The 19998-nt window shown below is 38.7% G+C and overlaps 1 long non-coding RNA gene across 11 annotated transcripts in view; it reads right to left on the reverse strand.

Moving 5' to 3' along the window:
• Window positions 1-19998, reverse strand: part of LOC115494806 (uncharacterized) — a 237415-nt gene that overhangs the window by 59306 nt on the left and 158111 nt on the right. For 8 of the 11 annotated variants that reach the window (XR_012055791.1, XR_012055792.1, XR_012055800.1 and 5 more), the window contains 4 exons: window positions 11322-12179; window positions 11001-11182; window positions 3760-3932; window positions 954-1134 (listed from right to left, as the gene is read on the reverse strand). This is a non-coding gene — a long non-coding RNA (uncharacterized lncRNA). The remainder of the gene's footprint in view (window positions 1-953; window positions 1135-3759; window positions 3933-11000; window positions 11183-11321; window positions 12180-19998) is intronic. The other 3 variants (XR_012055795.1, XR_012055793.1, XR_012055796.1) reach the window with 3 other exon arrangements.

Raw genomic sequence — 19998 nt, forward strand, 5'->3', positions numbered from 1 at the left:
CTCAAATATTAACTGATCAAATTGTAGTTAATTAAAACTGGCTTTCACTTAACATTCTTTAAGGTCATTTTAATTTAAGAGGATGTAAGTACAAATAACAACCAGCCCTATTCAGGAAAGAGGTAGTTTCCACTGAAAACATAGTTAAATAACTATTATCCACACCCAACATGTTTTCTTCTTTCTGTGCAGTAAATATTCTACATTTTTACTTATGTGTATTTATTCTGTCTCTCGAGCAAAAGAATACTGTTGTTATTTTGATATTCTTGTGTATAATATATTATTTTAAGAGAACAAAAATGACTGCTATATAGGACAAAATTCAAAGTTGTGTTTGGAAATGGCTGTATTTGAAGTGGCTTAAAAATATGTTTTAGATATGCAAATGTTTTATGCTTGACATCATAATTTCCAGCTGAAAGAAACACTGTTATTGTGGAAAGGTTAAACACAATCAGTTCCACACTTAAATTTCTACAAATAACTTGGAGAATTCTGTGCATCAGCATCACATCTGTACTTCTGATTGCCTTTCACATTATGCACTTGAAGATTATTTTAACGTGTGAATAGCTTGAATTCATTTTTGGAATCTGAGCTGATCTTAAAATTCCTGGACTCTGACAATGTAATCAGGTGTACCCATCACAATCTTATCCATTTAAATGAAAAAAAAAAAAAAAGTTTAACAGTGTTCTTTGGAGCTTATGTTTCTTTTAATAAAAGATATTTTGAGGGTGCAAAGACATTCAATAGGGTCCTTGAAACAGGCAGTAAAAGCCAAGCTCTAAATATTTACCCCTTTTAATTCTCTTCATATAAGGAAAAATATGCCAGCATGATGCTCTGCTTATATCTGACAAACACTCTGATGGCAGAATTAGTTTCCAGAAGCCAAATACCTTCTTGAAACATTTCTTGGCATATTTGTCTGATCAGTAATTACATACCTGCCGATAACAGGAGGAAATGTTTTGTTGTGTCTGAAGATAGCTGAAGTCTCAAATTCTTAAGTTTCCATAATCATTTCCTTCCTGTACTTGACTCCATTCCATTCCAAACCAAGGATTTTAGCAACGAAAGGACATGTCAGCTTCTGGACAAATGCCACCTGACCGTGTATGGCATAATCTTATGAATGGAACAGAATGATGGGTATTTGGTCAGTCATTGAACCATTGATTATGCAATGCAAAATATGAGATTTTCAGCTCTTTTAATTCCTCAGAAGCAACCCAGCTAAAAAGCAGCCCAGCATAAAAACATCTCAGATTGTGTTTCTAATTCTTAAAAAATGATAGTAATTCAGACCGTTTGGGTTTTTTCCACAACATTAAAGACAGGATATAATATCCAGTCTAATATATAGTATAGATAACTTTGAACATTTTATATTTCTTTTCCTGCTCTTTTCCTAGAATGTAATAAAAGTCTGGGGCCATTGCTTAGTGTTTAATTTAGACTCCTAAAAAAGTGTTTTGTTTTCCATAAATATAAACCCTCTGAAGGTTCTTAGTGTACTCCTGAGCATCAGCTTTCTCTGTCAGCTCCTTTTTGTCTCTCTATTCCAGGAATGCAACTTTTCAAGCATTTTTGTTTTTCTATCTTCACTTTAATCTCCTGTGCTTTGGTTGTAACAGTACAACAACATTGCCATTTTCACCAAACACTTTGGGAGTCACAGGCAAAGAAAATACAAGTGGAAATGATGAATCCCCAGCTGGTGATCTTTTCTTTCTGCTTTCTGGCAAGAAATCCTTTTACTCAAACTGAGCAAGTGGCTGCTTACACAACAAGGTTCATGAGCAGATTTCTTAAAAACATTACTATTTGCCAAATGTGTCAAAAAATAATTTTATGTTCAACTAATTTTTGCTTGACTTTTTTTTCTAGATGGCCTACCAAAAAATCCCCAAACTATCAAATAAAAAACCACAAACTAACTGCTTTTCTTCTGTTTTGGGGCTGAGGAGCAGAGATTTCAGGGATTTTTTCAGCATTGGGAAGAAGGCAAGCAGGTTGGCACTTAAGAAGGCTGCTGTTAAGGGTGGGATTCCAGAAGCAGCCAGTACTGGCTTAATGTATCTAATATGTGTGTAAAAAAAATATTTATTGGATTATGACCAAAATATCAAGGTCTTTTCTGGAAATCTCTGTTTGTTTATTCATATGCCATTAATTTTTTTCTTTCAGTCATGAGGGACATGACCTGGTTCCCTTAGCCAACCCAACACATTCCTCTTATGGAGGCAGCAGACCCTCAGGTGAGTTTAACAGAGTGATTTTCTAGCCACAAAATACAGGTGTTTAAATAACATCCCTAGATGAATCCTCAACACAATTAGGTTCTTGTGTTTCTGCATATTGTTGATAAATAGAATGGACACAGGTCCACCCTGCACACACCTGGCCTTTGGAAGAGGCAGCACAGTTTTAATGTGTTAGATTCTTTGGTCAGAGGATAAAGTTGATGTAAATATCTACCTATTATTTTCTCATCTGTGCTACATCACATTAACCAGCAGCAAAAAAGTTGTAGCCTTTCATTTCTGAGCATCTGCCATGGATAGCAGTACAATCAGCAGCTTAGGGGTAAAACTGACTGGCTGGAATAACACCAGAGTGTCGCTACAATAAAATATTGACTCACTCCCACTGTCTCCTAATCCCTTCTTCCTCTCCATTCCATGCCTACAAATAACAAATTGGTGGGATTTCAGAGAAAAGAAAAACACTTGCATTTCCAGAGCAGAGAGAGGAAAATCTTTAAAGTGTAGTAGAAAAAAATGCGTGTTGAATGTTGACCCGGTGAACAATCTAGAAATTCAACAAGGGATGTGACCTGCAGCTGCTGCCAAAAGTTATCAAGAAAAGGTTTGCATTCTGCTGAGGTGCATCTGTTATGCAAAATACAGAATTTATGTAAATACTGAAATGCAGTACTAAGCCAGGCATATATTAAAACTTAAGGACCGCATGATAGTTTAAAAGTTTCCATTCTGAACTTTGGAAACAGTTCTTACGAATATCTATCCCAGATGTCAATTTATTTCAAGAGTATCCATAATACTACAAAGTGTGAGTACAATTTCTGAACAAAATTATCAATTTGTTTTGGATAGTGGCATTCTTGGAGGAAAGAAAGAATTTAATTAAATCCTATATATCATTTCTATTCACAAACTTGTCCAAGCAAAACAAGCCATAAATCAATTTGGGTTTATTTATTAAGTTTTGCAATATGGGTGGTAAACACACATAATAAAAAAAAAAAAAAAAGGAAAAAAAACCAAAAAAACTTGAAAACCAAAACAAAGAGATTAATGAAATTTCTTGATGAATACAAAATTGACTGAAAAAACTAAGTCTTGGACTTACTAAAACCCTTTGTAAACTCCAATGAGATTCATTGAGTAGCTTTGTTCCCAAAATGGGTGAGCGAACTACTTTGCTTTGAAGCATAAATAAGTAAATAAATAAAAGTTTTAATTTCTTAAACCATCATTACTTTTTTCTAAGAGAATTTCAATTTTAAAAGGGGAGATCTCTTGAAGCCAAAATGGAAATGCAGTCCTCTTGAACACACTAGGACAAAACAAAGCACTTCACCCTACCCTGAAGGAAAACATCCTTATCCCTGCTGCTCCAGCTCTGCTGTACTCTCCAGGAGCGCTCATAACATCAGCTATATCATTAAACAAACAGTGCAATTATTCAAGAACTTCCACACACAGATGTGTTTTCTCCTTTACTTACAGTTTTTGGCTCCTAAACATGTACGGATGTAGTCTTGACTCTCGTTGAACTTTGGAAAAGACACCCATTCCACATAAAAATCCATTTAGTGTAATTCATCCTAGTGAATCTCCATGGATGCAATATGGAGATGTTTTATGATTTTTTTTCATGATTCAATTCATTATCATAAGCTGGAAAAAATGAAATTTCCACACCAGCTGGGTCAGTACTTTGAACATCTGGATGACAATAAACAGAAAATTAAATCACAAAGAACTTTTATCTACATAGAATATAAAGGCAGTCTATCTTGACCTTCAATAAATAGCACATTTTATTTCCCATTTTCCATTTTATTTCCTATTTGACAATCACTTTAGAAATTTCAGCTGCCAATGTTCCTGCATTTATTAAGCATACCCTAATAAAAAATGTAATTCTGAGAAGAATATTTGATAATAACATTTAATAATTTCATTTGGTTCTTGTTTTAAGTGCAGACAGGTCCCCATGTTAATCATGGACCACTTGACAAACTTCCATAATGCAGTCATCTTTATATCATAATGCACTTTGGAAAACTGCCAGGCAGTGATGCATTTGGGACCTCAAAATTAAAAAGTCCATTAATTCAGAAAATGTGACTGCAGAATAAATCTTCTACGTGTGACATTAGGACCCCTCTAGAGCAAAGAGACTTTAGATTCCAGTTGTTCACATCCAAAAGTCCATGCACATCTCTTTTGGAGATAGATGCTTTTTAGTCCTTCCAATTTTTTAATGTACATATCTATAGAAATTAAATTAAAATGCGCAAAGAATGTTTTCAAATTGTGAATTAGATGAGGGGAAGATGTTAATATTTAGTTGGGATTTAATTTCAATGGTTTCTTAAGCAATTAAATCTCATTAGGAAAACTGTAATTGCTAACAGGTGAAGTAAATTTAGAAAATACAGAAACTGGCTTGATTTTTATTAAAGACAAAGATGGAATGCTATTATTTTCTTCTGCAAGCATGATCTTCATCTGTGAAAATGACTCTTTCTAAGTCAAAGCCCTTTAGTTAGTGCTTCATGCTGGAAGATGATCACACATCAACATGAGCATGTCCAAAATTTCAAGGTTCAATTTAAATAAAGTTTATAGCCAAATCATTCTCAAACAACACCTACATGTTACACTGGACTGGTAATAAGATATAGATAATTTACAATTAAAAGCAGTCCTAGAACCCAACACTGTGCAACATATTAAGCAATGTAATTATGCTGGAGAAAACAGACTGAGAATAAAATAAGGAGTGATTAGATTTTTGATTGAGACAGAATATGGAATTATTATTATACTGCATTTGTGAAGTACATGACAATGGAAATTAAAAACAAAATAACTCTTGCTACAGTCAATCATATATAAGACAAAGAAAAATGCTTTGGAACGTCTTCAGATATAGAAAAACAACAAAACTCCATGGGAATTGCATGAATATCCTATTTTTTTTTATATTCTTAGATAAGACAAATTAGTTCTTAGGAAATGGAGGAAGGAAAAACATTGAGATATTTAGGACAGAGACAGAGTATAAAAGAGAGCTCAAGAATACAAGAGCCACTGAGGCAGAGTAAAACACCTGAAAAATGAACCACCACAAAGAGGTGTTCAGAGCACATCATGTTAAGACTGAAAAGATAAGAAAGCAGTTCTGTATTACTCAATGGGAGCTCACAAGTCACTCTCCCTGTGTTAAATCCAGGGCAAATTCCCAGACATCTGGAGTGTGAGGGCCACTTGTGCATAGCTGAATGCTAAAACAGAGCCCAGGGGCACCTCCTGGCAGCTCGTGGAAGGGATGCCACGCCAATCTGGGAGCAATGTGCATGAGAATCCTGCTCCTGAGGGTTAGCTGGGGGGAAAATTGGGGGCTCTGGAAGGAAGGAGCAGTGGCCAGGAGGAGCACTGGGGTGGAGGGTCACAGAGGTCTGTCACAAGTGAGCTGAGAAACAGGCACATCACATAAGGTAATGCAAGTGGCTGGGGTTTAGTCTGAAGTAAGAGACACTAAGGTGACCAAAGCAGGTACTGGTGACATGAATAGTCTGTCATCATCTTCACTAAGTGCTGTTTCCATGATCATCTCAGAACAGGCTCCTTCCGAGGGCCCTGCCTGCATTTTTCTGTCGCCGGTGCCTCCGAAGAGGGAAGCCTGCGGATGAGGATCCGACATGCACATGAGCCAGCTGGGTAAGTGAGGGGTTTGCTCAGACATGTCACAGAGCTGCACATATTTTTTTGAAGTGTACACCAGGCTTTGACAACACAGGCCTTTACACAGAGTGGTTTAGTGAGGCTCCTTGCCCCCTCCTTCTCCATGCCCCCAGCCCTACATGAAAGCAAAGGCAACGTTTGGAACTAAGCTGGCTAAAAACTATTTGGTTCATTGCTACCACTTCAAGAATATGTAAAAAATCCCATGCTGCTGGCTTGTGACACAACACATCACGTCCCAGAGGTTGGTTTTAATGCACTTATTCTTCCAGAGCACCACAACTTTTAGTAAACAGGCAACATATGATGCTGTTCTGGTCTCATCACAACATGTTTAACATCTGGGAGAGCTGCCACTTGTGAAGCCAACCAGTGCTCTGCTGACAGACAAAGTGAGCATTATACTGAAATGCCATTCCTCAGCTGTTTGCAGAATTAATTTCCCTGTAGAATTTTCTAATTAGTTGGCTCTTTCCAGCCCATTCCCCACAGAGGAAGCAGAAAGGAAGCAAAAGGCTAGCACCTGCTCCCAAAGCACTGGCTGGGAAAAAAAAATATAATAATTTAAGGATGACATATACAGTTAGTATTTAGGCACTAGAAAGCCTTCTATCCATGCAGCTGTGGGGATGAAGTAACTCTGAAAGCTTAATGGAGATTCTTCTGTGGGGAAGAATTTCCAGTGGCTCACATTCCAGACAGTTAACCACATTACCAAAGGGAAGAAAAAGGGATTTGTTCAAGCATTAAAAACTGTCTTAAAAAAAAAATACAAAAAAAAAATCCCCCCAATCTGCAGAAAAACAGACAGATGAATCCAGATGATTCTACAGTAGCTTGCTCTATTATCTATGGGTTATTTTCAAGCATTCATTTTTTTCTATGATTTTGAATTAAAAGCTACTATTATGTTGGAATGCAGTGTATGATATTATCTTAGAAGGAACAACTAACACAACAGAGTTTGTTCCTAACTGAAGTGAGTCATTGGAACAAAAGAAATAACATGGTTTTTGCTTTGAATTTACCTGCAGCAGGTCAACACAAGGGAGAAAACATGAAAGGTATTTAATAAAAAATAAAAATAAGAAAAAAATGCTACAAGAAAGATAATTTGCAATTTTGACTACTCAGCCACTTTTCCAAAACAATTTTTAAATACCTAATATAAAGCAAAATGATGGTCAACTAAAGTTAGAATGCATGAAGGATAAAAGCTCCCTTATGGAAATTAGGATAAGCCATTAGCACTTCAATAAACAGTTTTCACTCTGTTTCCACAGTGACTTTACAAAATGGTAGACATAGCAAAGAACTAAGGTTTTAAAACAAGGTCACAGATAAAATCCATTTAAAATTAAATGACTATGTTTGGATCAGCACAAAGTGTGATGTAGGCCCAGAGATGAGCAAGATATCCATTAATAAAGCAGATGGTGTATTAAATATACCATTTTGTCTAATTTTTGTGTAATTCCAAAGTTCCCGAAAGCTTTTTTAATAGATTCAACAGATGTGTCTCAGTGCATGTATATATTTGGAGTAGGGGTATGTGGGACTGAAAGACTTCTTAATAATTTCTTAATTTCACAGAATCAAGACACATGTTCCATTTTCATAAACTCATAATTTTCCAGGACAATTTAAGATAAGCAAATACAACAGGAAGTGAAGGTAGGAGGAAAGGTTCTGCTAAAAGCAAAGGAAAAGAAGACATAAAGTTGCCTGCCAGAGACAAATGCCCAAACTTTGTTCCCCACTCAGAATCTTAAAAAAGAAGCAAAATAAGGAGTGGAATCATAAGGCAAGGCTATTCCTGCTTTTCACTGGCAATGCTTGGCAATATTCTCTGCTGTTCTGGTTGTCTGTGGAAAATCCGTGTATGAATGAGTGGCGTTCGTCCCTGTCATATGAGGTGGTGCTGACATGTCAATTCCAAATGTCTACAATTATTTCAAGTGGACTTTCCCCCAAAGCCTGCCCTGGAGAGGATAATTTCAAACTGCAGAAAACCCAAGTAAACAACTCATTTCTTTTCCTCGGAAGTGCAGCTAAATTCATCTGTGGTTTTGAAAATCTCCCATGATACTTTAGTCTGGCCCATTAACTGCACCTGTTCTCTTTTTCTTTCTCTTCTTTTTTGGGGTGGAACAGGGCCTGGGGGTGGAAAATTATTTCCCCTTCAATAGCAAGTGTCTGGCTTTTAAAGGATGCATAGGATATTTTGTTTCATTACTGTCTAAGCATTTCAAATGAAATAATAATCCAAAACCCCTCACCCCATTTTGTTCCCCCTTTGAAATTAAAAGTAAATAGTGGAAGGGAGAACACGTCCTTGGAAAGACAAATGGGTGATAACTCACAGAGAAACATAATGCAAAAGAGTACATCTATTTTCTACAAATAGTCATCTAAGTTAATCCAGTTTTCTCTATATTACTCACTTTGAAAAAAGTGAAATTTTTCAAAAGGAAAACATATTACTGAAATAATTTTGACTTATTTCTGATTTGAGGGTAGACTTTCCATAAATATAAGCATATATAAGCTCCTACAGGCAGCTTCTCTCCAAGACCTTAATCATAGAAATGATTTAAATTTAATTTACATGTGGCTCACTGAAACAGGATTTCTTTTCCCTTAAAAAGTAAAGTGACAGTGAATAGCAATTTGAGTGTAAACAAGACATATTGTTCTCAGATTATTACAGATCTTAATATTTTACTTTGGCTAAATCTGAAGTCAAAAAAAGAGGCTAAGAAAACCTTGGTTTGCTGGAGGAAATAACCTCTGCTTATTTCCCACACTCTGAAATTAAAAATAATATTAAAACTAAATATAGTTGAGTCAGTGACCTTTAAAAAGTCTGTTGGGGGATTTTATATTGGTTGTGTTCTGTTTTGCTTTTGATTAGCTTTGACTAGTTTATCTGCAAATCTAAAACACATGAAGAACCAAAGTCTGCAGAACGGAAAAGGGCGATTTTCTCTGAGAAGACTCTAACCTGTTGTAAAGAAGAATTCTGCATTGTTGTGCAGCTGACTCAACCTTATTTCTCTCAGTTACCAAGAAAAGCAAAAAAAGGCAAGTTCTGTACCTTTCCAAAAATTTAGAAAAACATTGGATAAATGGCTGAAGAGGAATGTTTGACTCAAACCCCAGAACACTGATTTAGGAGCCACCTTTTGCTGGCTGCCATCCCAATGCCAACATTGACTGGTGTTACCTGTTTTTTAGGACACTGAAACCTCACTCATGCTGAAAGGCAAAGGCAGAAAATGTTGGTTTGCCTTTAGCTTTGACAAATATCGAACAGTGGGATGAGAATCCAAAAATTTACATGATGTGATGGCAGCTGGGTGACACCTTTCATAATTTTGGGATTACAGCTCCCTGTCCTTCTTCCCCCTTTCAACTCCCAGACACACGGCGGGTCCTTCTTGCTCTCATTCTTTCTTGCTTGCTCCCTCTTTTCCCAGCCATCTGTTTCCCTGCCCAGGTGGCTCACAATGCTTTCCTTGACTGTGTTCACCTGGGATATGGTTGCCAAACAACTGGGGTGTGGCCAGATCCCAAATCCCAGTGCAGGCTCACTGACCACCCCTATTTCCAGCGCCAGGCACGGCAGCCCCAGAGAGGCTCGCAGGTTGCAACATGTGTATTAATATGGCTTTGCTTTCTCATATCCTTATCTCTAACAGCAAATCTGTGTAGCTCAGGATATGAACTGCAAATGAGAGATGAGGAACTGGTTAGTGCTTATCGGGAACGATGGAATTTGAGATTTGGAGATGAAGGGGGGTTGTTAGCTGTGTTTTTTTAATGAGAGGACTGGCTGATGTTTATCAGTTGACCCCTGTTTCAGGTAACAGAGCAGTTGGCAAGGAGCTATTCGTACTGATTAGATTGAGTGAGTTGGTATTCAGATTAACTTCTGATTTCCCTCATATTATTTGTACAAGCTCTTTATTGCTCTGGATAATTCTCCTCTTCCTGGTTTAAGAAGTGGAACTGACATCCTCCCAGAGCACTGCTACCAGCTCACCAGATTTTATTATGTGAGACAACATGATGGTCATAGATTAACTCAACCTCTTACTATTTTTCTGTATTAAAATTAGACCTCTGTGACATTTGCTTTGTTCAGACCAAACAGGAGTAATGCACAGCTTTATCATCTAGAAAAGATTTATGGTACTGAGACTGATCAGGATATTACTTTTAATCAACATTTCTGTGGCTAAGGCAACTGCTATATTCTTTCAGGATTGAATATTTGTGTAACCTGAGTGGCTTTCAATTCTTGCTTGTTCTGAGAGTTTCCAAAACTCTTCTGCTGTGTCTGGAAGAAATTATTAAGTTCTTCCCTTCCCTCTCCCCAGTTAAGCTCATTGCAGTATCCTTGAGCTCCTTTCCTCTCTAGTAACCTCTTATTTGTCATTGCTTTGTCTTACTTCCCTGCCACAACAGATCCTTGAAGTGATCCATCAGAGGAGCAGATTCATAACCAGTTTTTCAGAAGTTCCCTTATTGGATTTACAAGCCTGACCCCAACAGACCTTGCAATCACAGGTGAGAGTCCAGGTAGAACAAGTAATAACTTCACACATATGTACATGAGGATTTCCACTACACTAGCAAACACATTTTTATTGGCATTTCCTTTTCCAGCCTGGCTATCAAACCTCATATTTCACATATCTGTAGAGAAAACCAGGTTTGTTTTCCATGAATGGGCTGCATTATGGGGATTTTTTAATGTTATTCCATCTCCTACAGGCTTTTATCCAAACCAAGCAACTAAAATAAAACATGGCTTCCTTCCCTGAGATGGTTTCATAGCCCAGCTCTCCAACTTTCTCCCGTACCACAAACATGCAACACAATTGTGCAACAGCCGAGGAAGGAATGGTGAGATCAGAGCCGTGACTACAGACATCCTGACATGGGGATCTGGCAGTTATTCAACACAAACACAATTAGAGGACTTACCCTTGCGTGAAGTATTTGCTTTCTTGATAGTCACCAGCCTTAACCTCTAGGAATGCTTACGAATCAGATAGCGTTCCTTGAGGAGGGTGAGCCTTTCCAAGCTCCTCTGTCCTGCTTTAGCCAACACAGATACAAAGAAGAAAGAAAATCCGCCGTATCCTACAACTTCTCCCAGGGAAAGCCTTTTAGAAGCAGAGAAGAGTTGTGGTCTCAAAATCTCTACCAAGACTTTGAGAACACAATATCATGCAGCGCTTGCTCCTCTTCCTAATATCAGCAGGAGAAAATAACACCACAAGAGATAAACTTTGAAATTCTCACCAAATATGAAAGAAGGGGGTTTCCTGAGTCCTGCTCCTTGGCTTTCCCTTGCAGTTGACTTGTCCAGCAGAGGTGATACCACAGAAGAATGGATGGCAGAGATTTGCATGCCTTGGAAGGCTCATATGTGTGTGTCTGCATAGATATTTGGGAGCTTGATACAGAAAAAGGTTCATTAACTTAGAAAATGTATTGTACACGGGTGTTACACAACTTACAAATCCTCAAGTGGGACAGCACAAATATTTCAGTAGAACAATTCCAATTGGTATAAATCTTGGACTTTTCACACAGTAACAGCATCTTCAAAATGGCAATAGGAGTTGACCTCTAATAAAACATCTGCTAGCAAACTAGTCAAATGTCAGTCTGGCACAGCAGTTACAAAGCGAAAGACTTGTTCCAAAATGCACAATAATTTAAATTATTCTTCAGTGAACACGAGAACTGGACCAAAGGAGGGCTCACTGGTGTAACCCAAGGTGTGTAACAGAGCAGTGCAGAGGGGAAGACCAGTGGGATTTCCAGATGATTCAATGTGACATGACACGACTACCACAGCTACTGCAAGATACACAGAGGCTTAGCTGGTATAACATAAAACAAAATAATAGGAAAAGAAAGTGATTGAGATAACTCCAACCCAGGAACACTGAAGTGAGCTGAGAGGCTCTGACCTGTGTGACCTGCCTAAGCAAACCCACCATGCTGCAGGACCACTTATTCAATACCAACTTTGAAAGTGCACCCTGGAGCAGCACCCTAGCAGCTGTAGGAGGAACAGCTGTGCAGTGTTTGCCTTCCCAAGTGACCAGATGCACTTTTCCATCTTTAGCAGCTTCCACAAATATCAACAACCTGAAAAACAGTGGAGATCGTCAAAATATCAGATATCTGAATCCAGTCAGAACGAGACATTTCTAAAAATATTTCCAATGCTATGAAATTCACACACACAAACCTCCCCAAATACCCCGGGGAAAATTTTTGTATGGGACAAAAGGAGAAATAACAATAATTCCTCAGCCAGATATCAATGGTGACAGAGTTCCAAGTTAAAGAGCTGATTTAGGCTATTTTGGTGCACACAAAACAAACCTGGCCATGCTCAAGGGACAGACTACCCGAGCACGGTATTAAACTACTGTTAGTAAAGCAGTTGCAGCAAGAGAGCAAATGAAGCAACTAAAACACATTTCTGGAGTAGCACTGTTGACATCTGCAGACCCACCCAAGCCAGGCATTCGTCCCAAAATAAAAAATTGGCAACCAGCTATGAATGGTTGCCGGTCTTGACTTTTTGTAACTCCACTAAAGAAGCACAATATAAATCTGCAACCCTGTATCCAGACAATAATTGGAATACATCAAGAAAATGCTTGCAGTCATTCCACATGAAAAAAAAAAAAAAAAAAAAAAAAACACAAAAGGGAAAAAAAGGAGAGATTTCAAAATCTAAGTGTGCTTATAAACAAGGATGTTACTTTCCCCTCTCTTATCCAGAACCACCCTTAATTGAAAGGATCAGTATCTAAAGCAACTGGTGCTGCGCTGCACATGAATCCCCTTTGCACCTCTTCCCTCTTATTTCTTCAGTGGTTTTATTAACATTAGTGACTTATCTAAGTATTAGAATGCTTGGCTGCTTCCAAGCTTATCAACAGCAAATTTTATGGGCTGTTCAGTGATGGAAACAGGAGGAGATGGAGCTCTCCCCCCTCAGCTACCTCGATATGGAAGTCTTCAAGAAGCCATGGAATGTGCTCTCTGGTATTTTTGGTATCTTTAAAGTGTCAAGAGTGCAGAATTTCTCTTGTCAGTTGTCACAGTGTGACTCACAATTAGAGACATCTGCTCTGCATTCACCTCCCCAGGGGCACCGCTCGTTTTTCACCAGCTTCCTGTTGTTGACAGCACAGTTCCTCCCTGTATCACTCTCCACCAGCACCCATACTCCTCGCAGACATTGCAGCAGGCTTAAGCAGATTTCCCTTGGGAAAGCCCTTCCCCTTGTTTTGCTAGTGATTGGAAAAAATATAGAATGTTGAGACTGCTCTGAAGGCAGAGGCTGTGTTTCTAAAGGAACTGAACAAATTCCATTCTTGTTGTTTTTTGGGTTTTTTTTTTTAATCAGGAGGATCCCATTGTTTTTAGATCTCTTTCAAAAATCTCCACATTTTCTCTACATCCAATTTTTATTTCAAGCAAGAGAGCAGCTTGAAAAATTAAACATTATTTTCGCTGAATCCTTGTCAGTAATTGTTGTAAATGGGTGACTAATACTACCAAAATATTATTCAATTAATTTTTCAAATACTAGAAATAATTTCAAATATTAAATTTCAGATGAGGAACAAGCTACCTTCCCTTCCTACTCCACCCAATTAAGAAAATAGTTGTTCTACATGTTTTTCACACCAAATCCTTAAACTGAGGTAGACTGACTATCCCAAGCACAGATCTGTGCTTGGGTTTGTGCCTGGTTAATGTCTGGGCAATGCAGAAATACCAAACACCATCTAGGCTGCGTATGGCTGCCTGAAGCAGACATCTGTTGTGTGTTCTACCTATTTTGCCCCTGTGGACTGGAAATTTTATTTCTCAGGCTCTGACCAGTAGTAAGAGATTTTAGATTCTACCTTCCCCAGGAACCCAGCTTTGAAAGGATCTCCAGTCCTGGAGGAGCATAAGATCTTAGCTATTGTCAGCTTGTGTAGTCCTTATTCCTTGGTATTGGTCCAGTGCTTCCCTGTTATGTCCCCTGCACAAGCAGCAGCCCAACAGAAAATTTAAATATTCAACACAATATAAAAGATATATTCCACAAAGATTATTAATTTTATTCACATAACACTTTTTCCTGACCCAGGGCCTGGTTCCTGACTGGACACTGGTGAAAATCACTAGTGTCCGTGGTGCTCCCCCACTCCAAACAAAGTTGTAAATCATCTGTTTTGTTCCACATCCTGCCAACAAATATTGCATAACTTTTTTTGTGTGTGATTTGCTGGGATCCTTCCAGAACCTGTGTTTGACTTCCCCCAGGAACAGACTCTTCCTTATATATTCACAGTGCTCCAAGCAGCAGACTCCAGCTCATGATGCATCTGCACTCATTCAGTCACAACACGTCAATGCGATGCACAGAAGCCTTTCATTTGCCTTCTAAATTGGGACAGCATAACAGCTGAAATATTTCTCACTGACCCTGGTCTTCAACACAAAACTAAACTTCTCTTTGCTATTTCAACATTCACTCCACCAGGATTATATTTAAGGTCAACACAATTTGGGACCTGGACCCAGACTGCTTAAATTATTCAAAAAAATATGAAACCACGCCAGTTAAATCAAGAAAATATGTTCTAGAAAAGATAAAACACAGCCTCTGTTTAAAAACACATTTCCAAAAAGCAACTCTAAACTCATAAAACTTATGAAATCCACAGCTCCTCCAAACATGAGGAGAACTCTCTGCAAGCTAGAATATTAACTCATATTTGTTGGGTAATCTAGTAAATCCAGATGGGGAGAAATTGGAAAGGGAAAAATGGATTATTTCAGTTACCTCAGATTGTTCATCTATTACACAGCCCAGGCACGTATCTGCATTGAAGACTTTTAATGTTCCACAGCTGAATTCTCACTTAAAACCTGCATTTGCTGAAGGCATGAAAACCTGGATTCAAAATAGTCTCTATAGTATCAATTGTGGAGCTGCCACTAAAAGGCCTTAAAATGTACTTGCCACTAAATAATTTTTGTTCCAGTAGACTGTAGCAAATTATTTTTACAGATTACAAACCCACTGGCTTGGCCACCTATTAAACACAATCTTCTTGGACTGAGGAGCTCTTTCTGATAACTGTTGTTCTAAAAAGTCAATGCAATTCAAGGTTGGGTATTTTCCATTTACGAGGTTCGGAGAACTGGATATGACAGCCTGCTCATCACACTTCATTCCTCTGATCTGTTTCCTGCTCATTCTACCAGGAACTTCAGTCCATTTTTTTTACAGTATTTTCCCAGCATTTTAATGATGGAACCATAAGCAAAGCTACGCAGCTCAATGGCATACTCTTAGCAAATAAAGCTATATGTTTGTACCCCAGGTCATACCTGCCAGAACTCGCATGTTTTAAAAAGGAACGTCCAGCCATAAAGACTAAGATGTACTTTGAAATGAAATTTAAATTCAATTGAATGGAAATGCACTCAATGCTTTGCAGAAGGGCAAACAGGTAGCAAGGTGGATTGAAAAATCAAAATTATACTGAGGGACAGTATACTTATTTTCAAGCAGAACTTTTTAATGTATAAAAATTATTGTGACTGAAGGAATCTGGTTTTGCATGGAAAACCTCAAGCATACCATCACAGACAGACCCGAGGCCTTGCATTTTAATTATTAATTTCATAAAAGATCCCAAGAGCAATAAAAAGGTCACAAGAGCTGCTCCAATTCATGGGCAGTTAAGCAGGAGAATGCTTTGGTGCCCTTTAGCCTTTGAGTGTTCTGCAGGACAGGGGGGTTTGGTGCTAAACGACAAATTGAGTTAGAAATATTTAAGTCATAAACCATAGTAAATCTTTTAGCACTTGAAACACCATGAGACACTCCAAGCTGAGAGCAAATGAAGTGTTAGTCTATGCATGTTTAAAAATGCACAGAGGCTGTGTTTACTGAATTATCCATTTCTTAACTATGTCTTCCTTAGGAAGCTGACATCCAAGAGTTTCCCACCAAAAGAAACCATTTATGAAAAGTGCCTCTATCATGGGTTAAGAAAAGAAAATAATATGCATCTCTCTGAAAGCAAATTATGTAGGTTGCAAAGTCAAGGACAGCTAAATTAGGAAGTGGCAGATTTATGTGTGCCTGCATAACCTCTATTTGGCCCTCTTGTAGGTCCTGTGCCCCGAGTGAGACAGAGGTCCTGTGGAAAAAATAGTATGTGATTATGCAATTAAAGACTGTATCTTAACACAAAAAAACATCTGAATTAAGGTTCTGTTGGCAGCTGTGAATAAAACATTTCCTAACATTTAAATTCAAGGCTTTGCAACCTTAGCAGAGAATTTCTGTCAGATTTCTTCACATAGCTTTTATACATAGGTGCAAATTAATTCTAGCCAAATTACGAAGACTTTATTGCCACACAACAGTTTTCTCTTTACCGTGAGTTGAAGAAAGAAGAATATCAGTAAGCATCTGTAAAAGGCTGCTCTTCCTGGAACAGGAAGGATAGTAGCTGTGGCCCTTGAGTGGAGTCAGCAGAAACTTTAAAAGTGGTTCATCTTCTCTTGTTTACTGGTCAATGTTGTGATCAATATCAAAATTAGCATAGTGAAATAAAGATTATTGCTGCCTAGATCCAACTCTCACCACATGCTTGGCTTTTGTTATCAGAGTCCTCTAAAATGAGAGCAAGATAAATTGCTTTTTCCTAACCAGTTTTGAAAGCCTGCTCAGAATTCCTAAGGAAGACTCATATGGACAGGAACCTTCCTACCAAAAGCCTTCTGACCAACAGGACTGCACACTCCTGGGAAGGAGAAGGTCTGAAGGAACTGCCACCACACTACCACCACTTCTTCATGCCAAGTCCCTCAGGGCCTGTCTTGTTCTGACACGACCCTTTCACAAGAGGAAAGAGCAAAGTTTTTGCTTCCCTGCTAAAAGCAGACAGCCGGATCCAGCATAAACTTTGAGATGAATTTCAGTCAATGTAGTTCTTGTTATTTTAATCTCTTCTTTCTTTGCTTTATGGATTTAGTCAGAGAAATCAAATATTGAAAAAGCATGTTAAGCGCAATGCAAGCTGAGACTGTAAAAGTGCCAAATTGGTTAATGAAGTTACTATAAAATTTGCCACACTGTTTAAGTAAATGATGGTATAAAGTCATCACCCAATAGAATAACAGAAAATGTCATATATTTCTGAGTCATCACAGTTGCAGAGAGTCATCATTTTTCACTCCCTGACTTTTAAACTTCTAGAATCTTAGACCTTCTTCAGTATATATGATATTTTAAAATTAAAAGTTAGCAAAAAACCTGTGTATTCTGAGAGTCATATGAACAAAAAAAAAAAAAAATGCCTCTTGAATCCAGATCTCAAATGTCTAGCCAGGAATAAATATTTCCTTATAGATTTTTAAATACTTGGGAAAAAAGAAAAAAGGGGAAAAGAAAGGCTGCTGCTCAAGTTTGGAAATATTTCTATAACAAAAGCTGCTCCAAAACATTGTGTGCTACAAAAGACTGTGGCAAACAGTATAGGTGCAATTAAAACATTGTTATCTTGACAACTTCATGCGAGAAATGAAAGAAGCATTACTGTTTCATGAAAGAAAGCTGCAGTGCTGTTCTTTTAATTCAGAATATCTCAAATAATCTCAAAAGCATTGCTCAAAATGAATGAGCCAAATAGCTATCCAGGGGAACCAGACTTCACTTTGAGACTATGGTGCAAAATCCAAAGTGAAGCTCCCTTCTCTGAAACACCAGTACCAAGCAATGCTATGTCAGGACAAACCACTAAAGCTCGCAGGAGTTGTGCTGGATGTTTTGGTATTAGCTCTCCTGCAGTGTTCATTTTCATGGATAACTATCACTATGGAAAATGTGGATGCTGAGGTCTGTCACCCTTACCCAGGATGCCACTCAACCCTTCTGATGGCTTTCAGCAGGTCTCACTTTTGCCCATAACCTCTTGTGCTGCTAAAATTGAGAAGGGATTTAAGAAAAGTCCAGGAGTAACAGCTGGACTTCCCAGAACAGCCAATCCAGTGTCAGGGCTGATATCAAAGTGATCCTTGCAGGACAGGGAAAAGTCCTGTCCATGAGGAACAGATGGAAGAGAGGCAGTGGGGGTTGGATCCCATCAGAGGTTTTCACAAAGTATTCCACACTGGCAGGTGCAAGCAGGAAGCCCTGGAAGCCTTTGGGCCCAGATGTAGAAGCTACAAGGAGCTCAGGGACCTCTTCTGGGTGCAGAGTGGAATGTGCAACACGGTGCCAAGGGTGGTCCCACCTGAGAAGCCATTTAGCTGTGTCACTGAAGTGCTGCAGCACAGAGAGCAGAGCTGTGGAGAAGGAAATACTGGCTCCCAGCCAAAGAGCAAGAACTTTGCTCTGCTAGGGAACAACTTGGGAAAAGGTAGAGCCATCAGCTCTAAGGTATGCATTGTGCCCCACAGGCAACTTGACAAGGAAGTCCTCAACTTGGAGAATGCCTTCACTTCAAAAGATCCCACTTGAATGTGAGGATACACACTGGCCACAGTGGGCTCCTTTGAGGTACATTTTCCCTCCCAGCAATATTTACCTAAGAAATTTCATGCACAGAAAAGTATGAGTGAAAGGGAATATTCAGATACATGACAGGAACAGTCTTTAATGCGATTGCTTTTTCAGCCAGCACTTTGTTTTCTTTTAGAGGAAGCCTGACAGTCATAAAAAGCCATTGGAAGTGCAGCCCACTGAGAAGCAAACCACAGCCCTGCCTGCAATGCCAAGGCTAAGGATCATTATGTTGTTAGTGTGCCACCCGGAATCCAGGCAATGCATCTGCTTACTCTATTAAATTAAAGCATTTCCTGCAGCAATTGAGAAAGGATAAAGAAAATAGGTGCCATTATAAAAGTTGTGTGACTGGCCTTTTTCTCTGCAAGCCATTAGGACATGGCAGCTTCTAGCTTGGAATTGCAGGATCTCTCATCTCCCATCCATTACTAGCAGGACATAAATGAGAAGGGCTGGAGCCAACAGTACTGCTATAGATATAAAATCTGTAAATAAGGGAAGGATCTGTCTCTAGTGGTTTTTCACTGTTTCAGCTTCCCCAGGTTATGTATGCCCTGCACTGCAGGTTCCTATCTCCCTGGTTAGTCACTCTGTTTTTCTGCTGCTGCTCTTCCTGTGGGACCCTCCTGGGTGTCTGCTTCTCTCTGCATTTGATAAGGAGATTACTTGGAATGGAAGTAGACAGGCACAGGTGGTGGGACCACCTGCTACAATCTCTTCAGCGCTTTTGGATAGTGTAGTAGTGCTTGGATTTACCCTCCACGTTTCCTTTCTTTTATAGTTAGCTTTCAATTCATTTATTCAGTGGTCTGAAAAGAGGAATTATGATGAAAGGCACTATTCCCTTGGTCCTGGAAAAGCAATTTGCTAGAATATTGTTCCCAGGACAACAAGCTCATCCTTTGTGTTATTTCAAAACCTCTGGCAGGAACAACAAAACTGCAACCCAAAAGCACTTTTTAAGGTATTTCTCTTTCCCTTCGCTGCCTAACAACTTCACGTGTCTTGTTGTCTGACTGCTCCTGCCAGCTCCCAAACTTTATGTGGCCATCCACAGAAGTAAGAGAGTATCTCTCTCCCTCATTTGGCTGTGTTACAGCCTAGAAGGGTATCTACAACAATGATTTATTACAGCAGAGGGTTTCTTCTGAAGGCTCAGTTTGGTCAGGATCTTGTTTACACAAATAATAAAAAAAAAAAAAAACAACTAGTGTTGATTTCAAAGAAGCCACATTTTCCATGAACTTGCTATTTTGGGCCTGAGAGTCAGATAGCCTCAGTCTAGCCCAAGAGGAAAGAAGAAATCCATTAATTACATGGCAGTATAAGAAAGACAGCTGAACACCAAATTTAAATGGGGCTTCATAC

The sequence above is a fragment of the Taeniopygia guttata genome, chromosome 4 (genome assembly GCF_048771995.1).
Source record: "Taeniopygia guttata chromosome 4, bTaeGut7.mat, whole genome shotgun sequence".
Taxonomy (NCBI): domain Eukaryota; kingdom Metazoa; phylum Chordata; class Aves; order Passeriformes; family Estrildidae; genus Taeniopygia; species Taeniopygia guttata.